The 17,715-nt window shown below is 48.1% G+C and overlaps 1 protein-coding gene and 2 long non-coding RNA genes across 3 annotated transcripts in view; 1 reads left to right on the forward strand and 2 right to left on the reverse strand.

Annotated features, from left to right (window-relative positions):
* The window catches only part of KCNIP1 (potassium voltage-gated channel interacting protein 1), a 339,679-nt gene that overhangs the window by 248,279 nt on the left and 73,685 nt on the right, over positions 1–17,715 (reverse strand). The window lies entirely within an intron of this gene.
* On the reverse strand, positions 449–14,279 carry LOC102152044. Its single transcript, XR_005358204.1, has 3 exons — positions 14,053–14,279; positions 8,056–8,140; positions 449–1,379 (listed from the first exon to the last, which is right to left on the reverse strand). It is a non-coding gene; the product is annotated as an uncharacterized LOC102152044 (long non-coding RNA).
* On the forward strand, positions 7,125–17,303 carry LOC102151981. Its single transcript, XR_005358203.1, has 3 exons — positions 7,125–7,258; positions 8,823–8,978; positions 16,943–17,303. It is a non-coding gene; the product is annotated as an uncharacterized LOC102151981 (long non-coding RNA).

Here is a 17,715-nt window from a genome sequence, read left to right on the forward strand (position 1 = left end):
TTGAGACCAGTAAAAACGTTGACTGCACGAATGTGTAATTTAAACTGCCAAAGTGCTAGCACATTTTTGATGCCAAATATACTTAATCAGTAATAATCCTATCCCTCAAGAAGGCTCCTAATTTGCTTTATTGCCTTTTTAGATTTGTCCCCTTTCATTTTCTAAAATATAATCATAGTTCAGTGACTCCATCTGTGAGCGCTCCGGCGACGAATTCTGGGTGGTAATGATGTACAGCCAGCGAATAACAATTCCTTAATCACGCTGTTTCCTCTACTGTTGCCTCATTTGAATTCATGGTTTTCAGAAAATTCAATTATATTTGCAATTTCATCAAGAAATTACTCAGATAAATAACTGACAGAGTAACAGTTCATTTGTTTGTCAGGAACGAAGTGAAGGGGAGGGGCGAGAGAGAAGAAACAGCAAAAGACAAATTTGATAAAAAGCATCATAAAGAAGTTTTACTTTTCTGAGAGGTGAGGAGAAGGGTGACAATTTGACACCTGCCCATGTCAGCTCAGCCCATGGATGGGAGGTGCCGGGAGCCCTGAATGAGACTTCCTCATAGATCAATCCTGGCCTAATATCCCTCTCTAGAGCCATCACTGGCCTTTGCTGACATTTGTGATGCCCTGGTTCTCATTCCAGGTAGAAATTTATGATGGGACATTTGTGACACCCATTGCCATCTTTATCATCTGGGTTTCATATTGGATTTCTGCTGCCACAAACGCCAGGTGCTTTCTGGCTGCTGAGGAGAGGCCTTACCTGGACTTTAATCTTGCCCATTAAGATACTCTGAATTTCTACAAAGAAAAGAAATAATCATTCACAAGGCAGACTAGCATCTGTTGGCCTTCTGCCTCTGTGAGAGATTAGACCCATTATGCATCCACTGTCAGAGAAGATCCAATCACCACATAATATGTCTCCGATGGGCGCTTAGCACCCAAATCTGTTCTGTTCTCTGTCCCAGGTGCTATCAATCAGCATCCTCATTGATGTTTCCACAGGAAGCAGGACTGGGGGTAGAAATGGAGCCACAACGGTGTCCACTGGATGGCAGTGATATCACCAGGCATTTTTGAGGATGGCCTTGCAGACAGTAACCAAACTATGACAACAGCCACCGACTCAGGCTTTATCTGTACAGAGAAGCTCCTGGGATGGACACCATCTGCCATGTGCTCCCTAGGAAGCAGATGTCATTATCCAATGATGACACTCAATTTTTCAAGAAATGATAGTTGATGTTCTTCCAGGGGAGACACACCCATCATAGACAGCCAGGAGGTCCACAGCGAAGAAGAATCTGAGGCAACAACTCTCTGGAAAGCAGTATGATGCTCAGGGTACTCTGCTACAGCACAAGCTCTCTATCAGAAATATATTGCTCACCATTAGTTTTGCAGGTATTTTTTTTATTTTAAATTTATTTATTTACGATAGTCACACTCAGAGAGAGAGAGAGAGAGGCAGGCAGAGACACAGGCAGAGAGAGAAGCAGGCTCCATGCACCGGGAGCCCGACGTGGGATTCGATCCCGGGTCTCCAGGATCGCGCCCTGAGCCAAAGGCAGGCGCCAAACCGCTGCACCACCCAGGGATCCCGCAGGTATTTTTAAATTAAGATTTCTTTTAACAAATTCAGGGTGATAGAACCTGAGTGATACCAATGCCCTTTAACCAAAGGCCTCCAGGGACACACTTTAGTTCAACAGAGCTGGGTTTCTTGAGTCTGCAGTGAGAGTAGATGTGTATCATGGGGGGGCAATGAAGTACCTGAGCAAGAGGGTATGAGGAAAGACTCACTCAAGAATATAGGCTTGTGCTAGGTGAACTTAGGGAGTGCTCAGAGAAGTGGGGCTGTGCCCTTAGTTGGATGTTGTCAGGCTGCAAAGGTAACTCTATCAATAGGGATCTTTATAAATTCAATCAGTAAGGTAGAGGAATGATACTGTCATTGGTAAATAAGTAGCCATTCCTCAGATTAGCTTGGAAAGGGGGACCTTGGTCATTTTTGTGGTTCAGACAATGTTCCATTTTTGAAGACTTTATTTATTTTAAATTTATTTATTCGAGAAGGAGAGAGAGAGAGAGACAGAGACAGAGACACAGGCAGAGGGAGAAGCAGGCTCCCTGTGGGGAACCTGATGCGGAACTCTATCCAGGACCCCAGGATCACAACCTGAGCCAAGGCAGACGCTCAACCACTGAGCCACCTAGGTGCCCCCTCAATGTTCCATTTTGTCTGTGCTCAGACATGACTACAAAGTGGTCTTATTTGTGACTTGCTCCATCCTGGTCAGTGTAGCCTTACCTCTATGTTCTGTGAAATCATTTATATTCAAAAAGTCAGCACCAGGGCCCAGCTGTGAGTGCTGGGCCAGCTTCAGAGTCATGAACATCTTCATATTTATGTTCTCAGTAATTTTCATATACTCTTCTAAATATTTTCAAGCCCTCCCTCCCCTATTGCCAGTGTCAGTGCCAGGACACAGCTCAGCCCTCCCTGATCCTGCAGAAGCAACAATTACAATGGAGTGCTGCAAGTGCTCTGCTTGAACTACACAAAGATGTTATCAGCTACAAAATGGAAGGCACTTGGCATGGCCAGGGTTCACTTTCTGCAAGAGCTGAACCTTAAAAACGAGAGAAGTTGGCCAGAGAAAGAGAAAAAAAAAAGTGTTTCTAGTCAGGGGAACCATTAGGTCAAACAGATCCTTAAGCTCTGGCAGCTGCAAATGGTTTTGATGAGGTGAAGCTGGACAGTAGGCAGGGGCTAGGTCAGGGGCTAGGTCAGGGGAGGCCTCACACTCCCCTGGGGAGTCTGGGTGGAATTTAGGCTTACAGAGAGCCATGGAAGAGTTTTTACCTGGGAGAGACATGATCCCATGTATGTTTTACATGAAGAGATGCTCACAGAATGGGAGAAAGGAAGATAGCCGTTGGTGGCTGGAATGAGCATCCTGATTAGTGAGTAGAGACCCTAGGGCCATACAACTGCTCCTGGTTATCCAAGAGGAGAAGAAGCTGCATGGGGAGGTGGGCCAGAGGTGAACTTGAGAGCACTGACCCATTACTGAGACTGAGAACTGCTGCTACTTCCAGGGCTGGCTGATGTTATTGGGCCATCAACAAACCCGGTGGCATTGCTCAAAGCTCTGTGCATGATTCTGTTATTTTATCCTCATGATGATCCTATGGAGAAGGTGCCTTTTCTTTTTTTTTTTTTTTTTAGCTCTGAGTTCTAGGAAGGAAACTGAGGCACAGGGACCTTAAGCCATTTGCTCCAGATCATCTAGCTCCTAAGCAGGAGAACTGGGGTTCAACCCTAAGCAGCCAGTTCAGGATCTGTCATACTTTCCTCTGTGCTCTCCTCAGCCCTCCAAATGTCAGGCTAGGCTCTGGGCTCTTTACACGCTGCAGCAATGTGCAGCTCACAAAACTGAGTGTGGAGCTTAGGCTGATAAAGTCAGGAACCAAAGTGCAGTTCAGAAAGGAAAGGCTACTTTCAGGAGTAGAAAAAAATGGACTGGAAGCTCAGCATTTATGGAGAAGCTTTTTTAACTTAGCATGTGTGCCAAGTGCCCACCACAAAGCTTGCTGGTTTTGCACTAGAAGTTTGAAATTGGTAGGTCTGTATGAATGTATGTGTGAATGGATAAACAAATCAACTGCCTATCTTTGAAGTAGATGACAATAGAACATGGTGCAGACAAGACAGGAGAGAGCTGGAGTCGCATCCCTGAAAAAGCTTTCTCACGAAGATGCTATGACAGTGTTATAACACAGGGAGAATTTGCTGCCTTGAGCGGAGTGTAAACTGAAACACTGCCCCTGAACTTCCCACCTCTGCAACCCTAGACAGGTCATTTAAACTCCATGGGCCCCAGTTTCCTCATCTGTAAGATGGGAATAACGATGCTCACTTTACAGGGTTATTTTCAGAATTAGAAAATACATTTTAAATATCTGTTTGAGTATGTGGCACATAATGGGTGCTGAGCAAATAGCTGGTAACTATTAAAAACTGTAATTTTATACCAGTGTTACAGATCACTGAAAAGCAGAACTTTCTCTCTCTGCAGTGGGAGTGGAGGAGTGAGGAGCAGGCCTGGAACTGGGTCCAGACCAGCTCATGCACTATTATTTGTTTGCGGTGTCTTTTCATTTGTGGCTTTATGTCTTACCCAGTCTTGAAAATGGTTAAATAAATGGATGCCTCTTTGGTAATTGTTCCCTTTGGTGGTCAGTGTTTCTCAAGCAATTCTCTCTATTATAGAGTCACCATGGCAACCTGCCCATTAAAGAGGCTTGCAGCTAGCCCGCGCTTCTCCCAAGGAGCAACAGCCACTCCTCCAAATGCCCAGGGCCTCCATGACTGGCTGAGGAAGAAGGACAGTGGCAGTGTAAGTGCTTCTACCTGAAGGATCTTAAATGTGGGCAGGAAGAGGGAAGGAAGAGATCTGACACCCAGTGGATACATAAGAAGTGCTGGTGGAAGTAGGATAAGGCAGCACCATTGTAGGGAGGGGTTCTAGAACAGGGCAATTGCCCTGAATCTGAAAGCTTAAGATGCCCTACACTGCCAGAAAGTGATGGTGGGGGCTCTACTGGGGATTGTTCTGACCTGCGATAGTTTCATTCATTCATTCATTCATTCAACAATACGAATAAGCCAGGTACTATAATACAATGAAATAGAGTATCTCTCCTCATATAACTCACAGAGCAGTGAGGGAGATACAGAAATGAACAGACGAGATCCAGAGAGGTAAGTGCTGCCAGGAGGGACTCACAGTACTGCAGGAGCCCAGACTTGGGGTAATCTGGGAGGTTTCTCAAAGGAAGAGCCACCAATGCTGGCCCTTAGATGGATAAGTACAAGTTATGTGGAAGAACAGGGATGTGGATGATGGCTCCAGGTGGAAGAAATGGCATGTGTGGATGACTCCAATTGGAGACTCAAAACCATCTGTTTCATTCAGGGTCTTATTTGTAAATGACAAATGCTAAGCCTGGCTTATCAGAGCAGAAAGGGGATTGATTAAGTGACATTAGCTGGCTCACTGAATCTCTAAGAGACTAAAATCAACTTGAGGCCATGAGCCAGAAACAACCCCTGAAATGACATTGAAGAACTGGCCCTGTGAAGACTCCCTATCCCTGTCAGCTTGCACTGAGGCTAAATTCTGGATGCTGTCCCTGGAAACTAGATATGGTGGCTTCCCTGCCACTTCCTTCACAATAGGTTCTATGTGGTTCTTCATTTTTCATGTCACCGCTTCTGGTTCAAACTTTGGGGCAGGAGAATTTGGTTGATTTGGCCTAGGACATTCATGTTCACCACAGCTGCAAGGGAGGCTGGGGCAGAGGGTATTTGGCATTCCCAGCTTTATGGTGGGAGGTGAGGTCTGCCTCATAAGTTGAGTGTTTTTCCAAATATAGTATGGAGGGATAAGCAACAGCAGTGAACTAACAAAGAGAGCATCATCATGGAAGACATTGGGCCCAAAGAGGTGAATGGGACGTGATAATTGCCTTCAATCTAATGGAAGTGACAGTACTCTCCATAACACAAGAGGATAGAGAAAGTGCAGGGAGGGGATCCAGGCTGAATATGGGAAAGGAGAAGGGATCAACATCAAGGCTCCAACTTGGAGTCCTGGGATTGTGATGTGGTAGGAATCAATCTGACACCCGGTATGAGTAATGCTGACCTTGAGCCATTCTGCCTATGAGGTCTGTATGAGTCAGTGGGACCAGGAGAACATAACAGTCCTTTAAGAAAGGGTTGTCCTCCAAACATCTGGTTACCCTTCATCAGTCATTAATCTAACCTTTCCAGAAATAATTTATATTTCATAGTTGTAATGACCTACATTATTGGGTACTTGAACTTGCAGGGCTATAATTTCACACCTGAGTTCTCCCAAAAGATCACCTCAAATCTTTAGGACTGTTGCCTAATGAATATGGTATAATTCCTGATGGATTTGAGGGGTCTTCAAGCTTATGAGAATAGGAGAAAGTGCTGAGGGAGCCTAAGAAGGCAAACCTTAATACCTCAATAGAACTGGAAGCTATAATGGGGGCCCAGCTAAGGAGGGAGCATTTAGGTTCTGATCTCTTTGGACAGGATCTCTGCTCTTCAGGATCATACATCCAAGTATGTTATTTCTTAAATAGGACCACTGGGGGACATCTGTATTTCTTTTTGTCCTAGAATGTTTTTGTTTCATCTTTCAGATCATTTATATTATTTGTATTTAGGCAATCCTGCTATTCTTCTAACTTTCTAATGCTAGACAGACATCACTGAGAAAGTCCATAGTCACCTAGAATTCTCAGTGCTTATGGTGAGTGGAATGACAGCCTCCCCAAATATATCCATGTCCTAATCCCTGGAACCAGTGAATATATTAATGTTACATGGCAAGGGAGAATTAAGGATGCTGATGGAATTAAGGCAGCTAACTAGCTGACTTTAAAATGAGGAAATTATTCTGGATTATTCAGGCAGACCAGATGTAATCACAGGGGTCCTTTAAATGTGAAAGAGGGTGCCAGAAAGGTAAGACTCAAGGAGAGATTTGAATATTCTATGTTGCTTTGAAGATGGAGAAAGGCAGTCACAAGCCAAGGAATGCAGGTAACCTCTAGAAGATGAAGAAGGCAAGCGAATGGATTCTCTCTTAGAGCTTCCAGAAGGAACCCAGCTCTGCTGAAATCTTCATTGTAGCCTGATGAGATCCATTTTGGACTTCTGTTCTCCAGAACTCTAAGATAATGAATTTGTGTTTCAAGCCACCAGATGAACGTTAATTTGTTACAGCAGCAAAAGAAACAGGTACAGTGCTCATTGTCACAACTTCACTATCAGGCAAGAAACTACCAGGAAGAAGGAAGGTATAATACCCTTGAGGGCGTAGAGTTCTGAAGAGAGAACAAATGCCATTGTATGTACACTTGCTCCTGATAAATAATGATCCCAATGTCCTGTCATGGGAGATTCGATTGTTATGGTGATGGGAAGAAGTTAGTCTGAGCTGAAAGCAACTACTGACCTTATGTGGGGAGCCTGATCTTAAAAATATCCCCCTTTGAACTGGTCCTGAGATGCTGCATTACCTGCTAGCCATTGTGACATCAAGACATTCCTGAGATTTTGCCAGCCAGGTTTCTGTTTTCTATTTTTGAGGGGTCATATCTACTGGTGGTAGTAATATAATTGATGAACATGGGAAACAGAGGTGAGTTAATGGTGGAGGGAGGGCTTCTTAAAACCTAACAGGTTTAAGAATACTGGGCTGCTCTGCAGCCTGTTGGGGATGGTGTGGCTCCTGGAGGTTACTCCCAGCTTGGTTGTGCAGGCTGAGAACAGAAGAGGATGGAACTCAGAGGTTAAAATAGATCCTAAGTGAAAATGCAGGACAGTTTCAAATAAGGAACCCATTTCTAAATATTTGATGAGAACTGAATGGATAGTAATGTGAAACCAATGAGACCAGGGCAGATATCTCGGGTGTTTTGTTTTGTTTTTCACACGCCAAATGTCTACTATTCCCCTTTCTGCTAAGAAATATTTCCCCTATTTTCTTTTGAGAACCTACCCCACTCGTACTCAATCTTTTCGGCTAAGATGAGGTTACACACATCTGCTAACTGGAGGGTGTGCACAACCCAGAACTGGCCAATCCAGAGTTCCATTCCTCTGGCCACAGTGATTGGCTCATAGTTGGCCCAAGCTGGCTAAATGGATGGAAGGTAATTTGAGTGCTGCCAAAGACCAGCTTGTTAGAAGACAGAAGAGCCCCTAAGAGTGGTGAAGACAACATAGCAGAAAGCGGCAGTAGGGAGGGGAAAGTCTCCTGAAGACGTTGTCTGAAAATGCAGGTCCAGATGTACCCGAGTCCCCCTTATTCAGTCCATTGTGTTGATGAATGGAAGAATGCCACACCCTTAGTCCAGCAGGAGGCAGGGTCACCTCACTCAGAGTGGGAAGCTCCCCAGCTTGCAGCCCAGCTGGGAACCCCACACCAGTTCTTACCGTGTGTGCAGGGTGCTGAGCCAGGCACTGGTGGGGCTTCGCCGGGACCTCCGGGGGTAAAACGAACGACGGGAGACACGGACATCTAGAGAATGAAACTATATCTAAAGCACACCATTGGCTAAGGCAGGAACACCTATTATGCCTCGGCACCAGAGAAAGGAAACCAGTCAGGACCTGGAGGGGGTTCCTATGTTCCCAGGATCCCAGGGGAGGGATGCGGAGGCCCAGCCGGACCACTTGGTAGAGTGTTAAGGACAAGAAATGGAGTTTAAGGCGAATTGCAGGTCCTGCCTGACTTACAACAGGGCTAAGGTAGACCTGGGAGAGGAGAGGTGGGGTGTCAGCAGTTGCCTGCCCAGGCCCGCTGCGGTTTCTTGGCAGTCACGTCAAAGGCTAGGACACAGATAACTGGCAGCAAGACTTGAGCTCAGAGAGAAGATGTAATTGCCTGAGTTCACACAGCCCATGCGGGAGTTGACTAACTCCAAACCCAGTGCTCTGTGCACTACTCCACGGCAGCAGGCATCAGAAATGGATTATTCCAGTCAGAGTTTTCTAAGCCTCAGCAAGTGAAACAGAAGGGGAGAAAAATCCCCAGTCCTCCATCCCCTGGCTGCTGTAAAGGTACCAGCTGATGCCAGCCGTGCTGCTGGGACACTTGCTGGGGCTTACTTTAATGGCTGCTCGCCCTCAGAGCCTGTCAAAGGGTAATAAAGGAAGAGGCAGGAGCTATTCAATATATTTTAAACTGTCATTCTCTCTAGATCCTGCAGCACACTTATGAAGGCTTGAACAGAACAGATGGCCGATGGCAATTTCCCTGGTCTTGGCGCAGACTTCCTGGAAGCTGCACAAATCAAGCACTTCTGCCTTTGCTCAGGGAAAGTAGCTGAGAGCAATCAAGAGAACTGAGTTAGGAGGTAAGGACTCGAAGTATCGCCCCAACTCAGCCCTTTCGCCTTCTTCATTCCCCATCAGCATAGCCTGGCCTTGAGGTGGTTTAGACCCAAGGAGATCACCGGAGATGAGAAGGTAGCAGGGCGTAGTGGAAGAGAGGTTAACAGCCACCAAGTGGGATCTGGGGTGACTGTATATGTACCAGTGAGGTAAGGAGACAAGCTGATCTCTTCAGTAGAGAGTCCAGGTTCAGACCCCAGCTCTGACTCTTACCAACTGTGTGGTCTTAAGCATGTTTCTCTTTAATAAGTCTGCTTTCTTTGTAAAGCAGGAATGATAAAGAGTCTGCTGACCAGCCCCACTTCCAGGAGCCGTCTAGGCCCCACAATCATAAGGTGGCTGTGTGGATTGATAAATTCCAGCAAGTGCTCTGTAAGGAGCAATAGGAACCTACCCTAGAACTCCTCCATGTTCTCTCTCAAAGCCATGGTAACATGCTCAGCCAGTTCTCCTCTTGCTTTGCTCTCTGCTTTTTGGTTGACGTGATATGGTCATTAACTGTCAGATCAGGGAGGGCTATTCATTCATTCAACAACATTTGCTGAGCATCTACTATGTGTTCAAGGTTCAGGGAGAGACAACAGTGAGTGAGAGGGGCCAGCGCCCTGCCATCACAATGTGGCTCCATTGCTCATGAGATTGATAAGAAAATTGAGGCCCAGAAGGAAGAAGGCCTCTGCCCCCAGTGACTGAGCTAGCCACTATGTATTTGCCACCTCTGTGTCTCCCAACTACAAGCACTAGGTCTGGCAAGAGCAGATGTTAAATCAATATTTGCTGAACTGGTGAGTGCATAAGTCGATAACTCCCAGTCTAGTGCCCTTTCTGTGGCCTGTCCCCAAATAATTGGGCAGAAAGCAGGTATATGGAGGAATAAGGGTTAGTACTATTCACTGTCTGGCCCCAATTCCCTTCTCCCTCTGTAAAGGGTAGGCTGAGAGAATTGAAGGGCTTTTATCTCTACTCTCAGAACACTGCCAAAGTAACATAATAATGTCATTGGAAATGTGGAGCTCATGCCCAGGCCTGCAAATTGTGTCAGGTACATAGCTCCGAGGTCTAAAAGAAATCAGACTCTGAGGAGAATTGTATTTTTTAAAAGTCATTGTCAGGCGCTAATATTACTCTTTCAGGATTCAACAAATCAGACTCCAAATTTCTGTATGGCTTGGAACAAAACTACAAATGGAAGCTGTGGTGGGCACGATAACGGCCCTCCAAAGATGTCCACATCCTAATTCCTGGAACCTGAAGTTATGTGATGTCCTGTGACAATGTTTGCAGATGGAATTCAAGTTGCTCATCACCTGACTGCAAGATGGGGAGATTATCATGGGTTATCTGGGGGTGCTCAAGTAATCCCAGGGGTCTTTTTTAAGTGGAGGACCGGAGGCAGGGGTGAGAGAGTCAGAGAGATGGCAGTGTGACAAAGACTTGACTGGCCATTGCTGGCTTTGAAGAGGGAGGAAGGGGCCTCAGGCCAAGGAGTGTGAGCGCCTCTAGAAGCTGGAAAAAAGAAGGAAATGGATTCCCTTTAGAGCCTCCAGAAGGAACACAGTGCTGTTGGCACTATGACTTTAATCCAGTGAGACCAAGTTCTAGCCTCTACAACTGTAAGATTAGACAATTCTGTTGTTTTAAGCCACTTAATTTGTGGTAATTTGTGGCAGTAGCAAGAGGAAACATGTAGAGGCCTACTTACCCTATGTCTAAATATTTAAAGTTATATATCAAGTCAGCTATGTGCTAAATAAAATGTATTCTATCTTCCTATGTTAACAAAGATAGCTTCTTAGCTGCTTGAGTTTGCAGATTTTTAACCTCCTTGGAGTTTCTCAGGAGAACATGGCAGGGCAGGAAAACTAGGCCTTAGCTCCCACTCCTGGCCCATGACCTGATCCCTTTCTCTTCTTCCACTTCTCACCCCTCCTGGAAGAGGCCTTCTGCACATGCCTGTGGGCGTCCGGCCCGCTGTGGAAGCCGATCCACAGCTCTTGCAAACGGCTGCTTCTCAGGAAGACACACCCAGCAAACAGGCCTGTGCGGAGGCTCTGGAAGCAGTCCCAGGGCTACTAGGATAGGGAATCCTGGGGTCCTGGCACCAAGAGTAAGGTCTAGATGGAAAGAGGGGATGGGTTCCTGGTGGGCCAAACCCCATGGCCCTTTCTGTCTCCTCACTTGTGGGGAGGGCACAGCTGGAGGACCAGAGGGGTGTCATCTAAGCAGGAGTCCCACATAGCGAAATCTCCCATCCTTCCTCCTAGGTGTCCCCTTTACTTTCACACAGAACACTTCCTGTCACCAAACATGTAGGGGTTTTCCCATGCCAAGCAATCCTCTGTGACACCAGCTGGCCATCCTATAATGCAACTCAGTTCCAATGCTGCTGACCTAGTGTCATATCCCATAGGTGAAGGGCTCAGGCCTACCAGACTGCCCCCACCCCACCTCAGGTGCCAACCACAAGTCTAGGCTGTCCTGTGTTCCTGACCAACCAGTTATAAATCTGAGGTTCTCATGACCCCCTCTTCAGGTCCAACCAATCTGCTAGAGTGGCTCACAGAACTCAGGGAAACAGTTACTTACATTTACCAGCTTACTACAGTATATGATGAAGGATTACAGATGAACAGCCAGATGAAGAGATACATATGGTGAGATTCAGGAGGGTCTCAAGGGCAGGAGTTTCTGTCCTTGTGGAGTTGGGGGTGCATCACCCTCCCAGTACAGGGAGGTGCTCACCAACCTAGCTCCCCGACCCCTGTATTATTAGGATTTTATGGAGGCTTCCTCATGTAGGTGAAATTGGTCATTAACTCTGTTTCTAGTCCTTCTCCCTTTTCAAGAGGATGGGGATGAGTTGAAAGTACCCAGCTTCTGATCAGGGCTTGGTCTTTCTGCTGACCAGCCCCCCTTCCAGGAGCCATCCAGGCCCCAGAAGCACCTTGTTGGAACAAAAGCTACTCCTATCACCTAGGAAATTAGGTTTCAGGAGCCTTATGTCAGGAACTGGGATCATAGACCAAACATTAGAACAAAAGATGCTTCTGGTGCTCTTGTCAGTCAGGAAATTCTGTACGAGGATATCAGGAGCTCTGTGCTAGGAACTGGGGACAGATATATTTATTTATTATCTCACAGATTCCAAGGCAGGCACACCTCTTGTCCAAACCTAAGGGTGGTCCTCATCACCAATAAGCCTTCGTAAGCCCAGAGAAAGTTGAGTGATAAGTTGATGGGCAGCTGAGTTTTGTAGCCATGGGAAAGTACTTCAACTTTTTTTCTCCTTCCTTTACTGACAAAGTAAATCTTGCTGAACCAAAGCTTACTATGTCACATTAGGTGAATATGTGGTTCAAATCCATGATGAGGCCTCAAAAACCAAATGTGTCATGGGGAAGAGAACTGCAGAGTTCGAGGTCAGGGCTAATCCAGAAAGGCGGGAAGCCTTTTCTCAGCCTTTCACTGTTCAAGAGACTGCCCTGTAAAGTAGTGAACCTCCCATGGAAGGGAGTATTCAAGAGTAGGTTATCTTTGGGTTTTGTAGAAGGGGCTCCTGTACACAAAGGCACAGGTTTCTGTGTCCCCTGGAACATAGCTGCAGCAGAAAACCTTTTGTAACAAATCGAAGCCCAGCTTCTTTCTACTCACCTCCTGTGTTCTGGGTTCTTTTCTGCTATGAAACATGCCTGGACTGGCAACATTAATCTATAAACATGCTCCCTCCCCAAAGCCAGAAAATCTCCACCCTAGAAGGAGTTGTTGAGGATGTCAAGTGACTCAAATGTGGTGGTGATGTCCTTAGATTCACTTGACAAAAACAGGATGTTGTCCTGAGTGTAGGGACAGAATGCTCTGAGAGTCACATGTGCTTCCTGCAACCAGACTCAGCCAGGTAATGGGATGGGTTTCCCTTAGAAACACTCATCTTATACACTGAGTGAGAACCCATCTCTAGTTAACCCAGGGCGGGGGCCCAAGGTCGGGCTGGATCCTAGGTCAAGTCCAGAGCCCTTTGCAGATGAGCACACTCTCAGCTGAGAATGAGGCCAGGACCTGACCATGGCACATATCTAATTAGTGCCAAAGTCCTGAGTAGGGCTCCAGGGACCCTGCAGATCTGGCCCTGCTGGCCTCTCAGCTTCACAGCTTCAGCCATATGGCCTCCTTTCTGTCCCTAAAAGGACCCTGTTACCTAGCACACAGAGCCTTTGTAATGCTATCTCCTCCACCAGGAGCTGCCAGAAGGGACAGACACTTATCAAAGGTCACAGAGCTCATCACTGGTTAACCTGGGATGTGACTCGAGCGTCTACCCCCTGCCCAGGCCTGCAAGGGAACAAAGGGGACAAAGCTAAAGAAAGTTTTGGGGAATGGACCAATGCTGAGAAGAACCTTGGTTCCCTCTCTGATCAGTTGCTTCCTCTGCTAGAGTAGCAGCTGTGCTTCCTGTGGTACAGTGTCAGTGCGTGCTCATTCAGTAAAGAGCTTCTCCTGTTCTCCCAAGAGCCAAGCACTGTGATGGGCCCCAGAGACCCCAGGCCAGAGCAGGCTCTGGAACTGCAGATGCCTCTTGCCTCCTGTGCTCCTCTGTCTCCCACTCTGGTCCCTGGCTGGGAATGGAAACACACAGAGGTGCAAAGTGCGTGCACAGATGTGCGCAAACTCATGCAAGTGGCCACCACAGCTGCACCACCAGATGCTCACAGGCAGGGACCTCCATCCTGGCCAGGGGTGGGGGTGTTGTGTTGCGAGCACGGGCTCTGTGAGGTGTCTCTCCCCACAGGGGGGCACGCCTTTGTTCTAGGCTCCCTGGAGCTAGCTCTGTTACCTGAATCACAAAGCCTCACTAAAAATGGCCCCGTATTCCTTCTGCTTCCAATCAGACAGATTTCAGACAGGGCTGTTGCATGTCATTGGCTTCGAGGTCTGATCAGATCACTGCAGATGTCCTGCGGTCCTCCGGCAGGGCCTCTGCAGGCCTGGGGTTGGCGCCCGGACGAACATTCATGCAAACTGAAAACAGAGTTTACTTACAAGACACTCGGGGAGTCACATTCTCGCATCCCTGCGGCTGCAGACCTGAGATACATCCCGGCCACGCGCGTTCAGACAGACTGCCGACGAGGAGGGACACGGCAGGTGGAGAGAGGACGGCGAGAGCAGGGACGGGGGGGGCAGCCGCGGACGCCCGGGGGGACTCCGACTGAGCCCTGGGGCGCCAGCAGCCCTGCCTGCCCCGACGCCCACCCAGCCTCAGCCCTGCAGACAGGCATCCTCAGCTGTGAATGTGTGCCTGCTTCTGCTGTCTCCATGGCCACCAGGCTTCCTCAAAACACCAGATGTTCTTTGGCCAAAGTTCCATTCACATTTGTCGGCAGCCCCATTTCTGCCCCAAACTCAGGGGGCAAAGCGATTGCAGCCCCCACGGGACTCGCCGCTGAGCTGCTACCCCTGGGAGAGACCAGGGTAGCCAGGGCTGAGGTCCTGGCCGAGGCAGGGGGCAGAGAAACAGGAACTCTGCCCAAATGTCCAAGCCCCAGGGGACTGACCCAGGGGTCTTCCGTACTGTTCTGGGCAGGGGCACCATGTACAATAAGTCCTTCTCTTGTCCATCATCATTGTTTTAGAGTTGATTGTGGTGTTTGTGTGTCACGGTGTCATCACGTCCGCCAGCTCTCCTGTGAGGTGGCTACCGTTAATTTCTCTACTTTAGAGCGGGGTGGGGCCTGAGGCCACGTCACAGATCTGTGGTTGTGACGTGATTTGAACTCCGGACCTCTATGTTCTTCTTTTAACACCACCACCAACAGACCTTGCATATCATGTTCCAGCCTGGCTTCTACCCCCATTACTCAACAGAATAAACTCTTTCTAAAGTCACGGGTGACCTCTGTGGTGCTGAACGCATCATACTCATTTGGCCCTTGTTCTGTTGGCTTCTCAGCTGTGTGACACACTCGTGATCACTTCCTCTTCCCAGAAACCTTCTCCCCTTAGGCTTCCATGACACCATACCTGGGTTGCTTTTTCCCCATTTCCCCCTCCCTGATCCATGTTCTGCCCTTTCATGCCCTACTCTGTCCCCCTGGCCTGTGCTACCCTGGCTCCTTCGTCCTCTGACTCTGGCTAGGTTTGGGCAAGGAGAGAGACATCAACAGATCGGAGAGCAGGAAGACGGGAGGTCAGGCACGTGTTGCTGCAAACTCCTCCCATCCACCTGCAGGCCTGGTGGTGGCTGCATCCCCGAGGCCACAGCACCAACCTGCCCTCCAACCCAGCTGCTTCAGGCCCAGGGGTGCTGGTCCCTGGGCACGCTGCCATCCTGGGGTTTCTTTAACACTGTCCATGCCTCTATACACAGTCCCTCCTCTAACTCTCTTCCTTTAAACTCATTGAATGTGCCAGTTCTTTCCTGGGGGGACCCTGGATGGCACATGACTCTCCTAGTTTTCCTTCTACTTCTCTGGCCATTCCTGTTTTTCCTTCTTACAAGGCTCACATCCCTTAACTGACCATCAAACACTGGTGCTCCTCAAGGACTGGCCCAAGGTTCTCTTTCTCTCATCCCATACCATCACCCTGGGTGATCTCCTCTGCCCCCAGAGCTTCTGTTGCCCTCCACTCACATGACTCCTCAGGGTCTCTTTCCAATTCAGCCTTGTCTATGTCTTCCAGACCCTTCCCTTTCTTAAGGAATGATGCCACCATTGACTTACACATGTAAGGCGACAACCCAGAGGTCATCCTTGACCTTTCCAGGTGCTCCCCTCCCACACCCAATCCATCACCATGTTCTGCCCATCTCTGTCCACCTCCACACACACCTGGTCCAGGCTACCATGGAATTGTGTCTTGGCACTTGGCCTACTCACACTCCTGTTGCCTCTCCCAAGCTCTCTGCAGCTGCTCTTTGCAATGTGGTCAAAGAAATGTTTTCCCAACGCAGAATTTATCACACCACCCACTGCATAAAACCTTCAGTGGCTCCTGGCTGCCCTTAGTACTTGCATAGTCTATCTCTGCCATCCTCTCCAGTGTGCCATGTATTTGGCCTCTATCTCTCCCCCTCCAGAAACAGTAACCCCTTGCTCCTATCCACCCGTACCTCCCCTTGGCAGCAGAATCTTCCCATGTCATTCCTCACCCTTGCCCTCTTGAGTTCTTAACTCCAACGTTTCTACTCTTCCTAAAACTCTCAGCTTGATGGTCACAGCCTCAAACTGCTTCTCTGGCTCCCCTGACCAGGCCAGACTCGTACTAGAGTGGGCGCCTCTGCTGTGCCACGTTTTACAGTTCAGTTTTACACTTATGTGTATGTTTCATAAATACCTGGCTCCCCACCTGCTGTGTGAGCGCAGGCGCCATCTGCCCATCACTCCTGTTGATTGGTCTCAGTGTCTTTGTCACCCAGCCCGGAGCCTGGCTCTAAGCAGGAACTTGATGTTTGTCAAATGGGTGAATGAAAGCACAGTTCTACCAGGGCATCCAAGAGGTGGTGTTTGCACTGTATTGTTTTTTTTTTTTTTTTTTTTAGGATGTATAGGAGTTTTCAGCAGAAGGAAAAGACGTTCCCAGGGAGACAGAACCTAACTCATTGATTGTAAAAGAAAATTCGGTTAGAATCACCTTAGGTGGTAAAACGTCTGAATTTGTCATGCAGACATTAATTGCAGTTTTCTAGCAGAATTTCTGAGGCTATAGCCTGGCTTTTTTTCAAATGCTTCCTTCCCAAATCCCGGGTCATAGTACGGAGCCCCATTTCCAGGATCGCCTGGTCTCAGCCCTGAGCCATAGAAGAAGGCTCTGCTTTGAGACCTCTGGGTCAACCATGTGTGTCTGCCTTCTGGTAGCCACTCCCGCTCCTTACTGGGGCAGCTCTGAATGTTTGCATGCCAATGTCTTCTCCTCCTTTATCTATTGCCAGGGGTGGCCACGTGGTCCAGGCCCAAAGCCAATTGTGCATCTTGTTACCCTGGCCTCCAACATAAGCTATTTGGTCAGCAAGAAGCCCAGAAGGTTTTCAGGAGCTACTGTCAAAGACTCTGGCTCTTTCCCATGGGATTCGGGCCTGATTTGATGTGAGGCTGGAGCTGAGAGGCCAGTTTGTCATCTGGAAGGAAAGACCACCAGAAGCCACCATGTGAAAAAGAAGCCCACACAGGAAAGCAGAGGCAGGAAATGGAGAGAAACCAGTCCTGTTCATATCACTGGATCCAGCAGTGCCTGAATTCCTCCTACCCTTGAACTTGTGAATTATGCGAATCATGAAATCTCTGTGAAAGCAAGGATGAACCACTCCTTTGGGCTCTGAGTCCTCTGAGGTCTGCAGGCCCATCTACTCTCAGGAGGTCCTGGGCTGTCTGCCCCCAGTGGGCAAAAATGGCCACACACATGCCATCTTGGGACGGAACTGGGGCGGGGGCTGCAAAGCCTGGGAAGGGGAATAGCTCCACAGGCTCTGATCTGCTGCCTCAACCTGGAAATACTGAGGTGGAAGCAACCCCTGGAAAAACCTTCTTCCTTAAGGCTAACTCAGAAGGACCGTGCAGAGTGCAGGAACCCCACCCACTCTCTCCTTTCTTGAGTAAGCATCCGGTCTTCTTATTGAGAGGCAGTGGGAAGCAAAAGGGGGACAGATGCCAAGCTTATCCCCTTTCCTCCCATCATGCTCAGCTCTCCTGACACATTTGAGGAACG

This window comes from Canis lupus, chromosome 4 (genome assembly GCF_011100685.1).
Source record: "Canis lupus familiaris isolate Mischka breed German Shepherd chromosome 4, alternate assembly UU_Cfam_GSD_1.0, whole genome shotgun sequence".
Classification (NCBI taxonomy): Eukaryota; Metazoa; Chordata; class Mammalia; order Carnivora; family Canidae; genus Canis; species Canis lupus.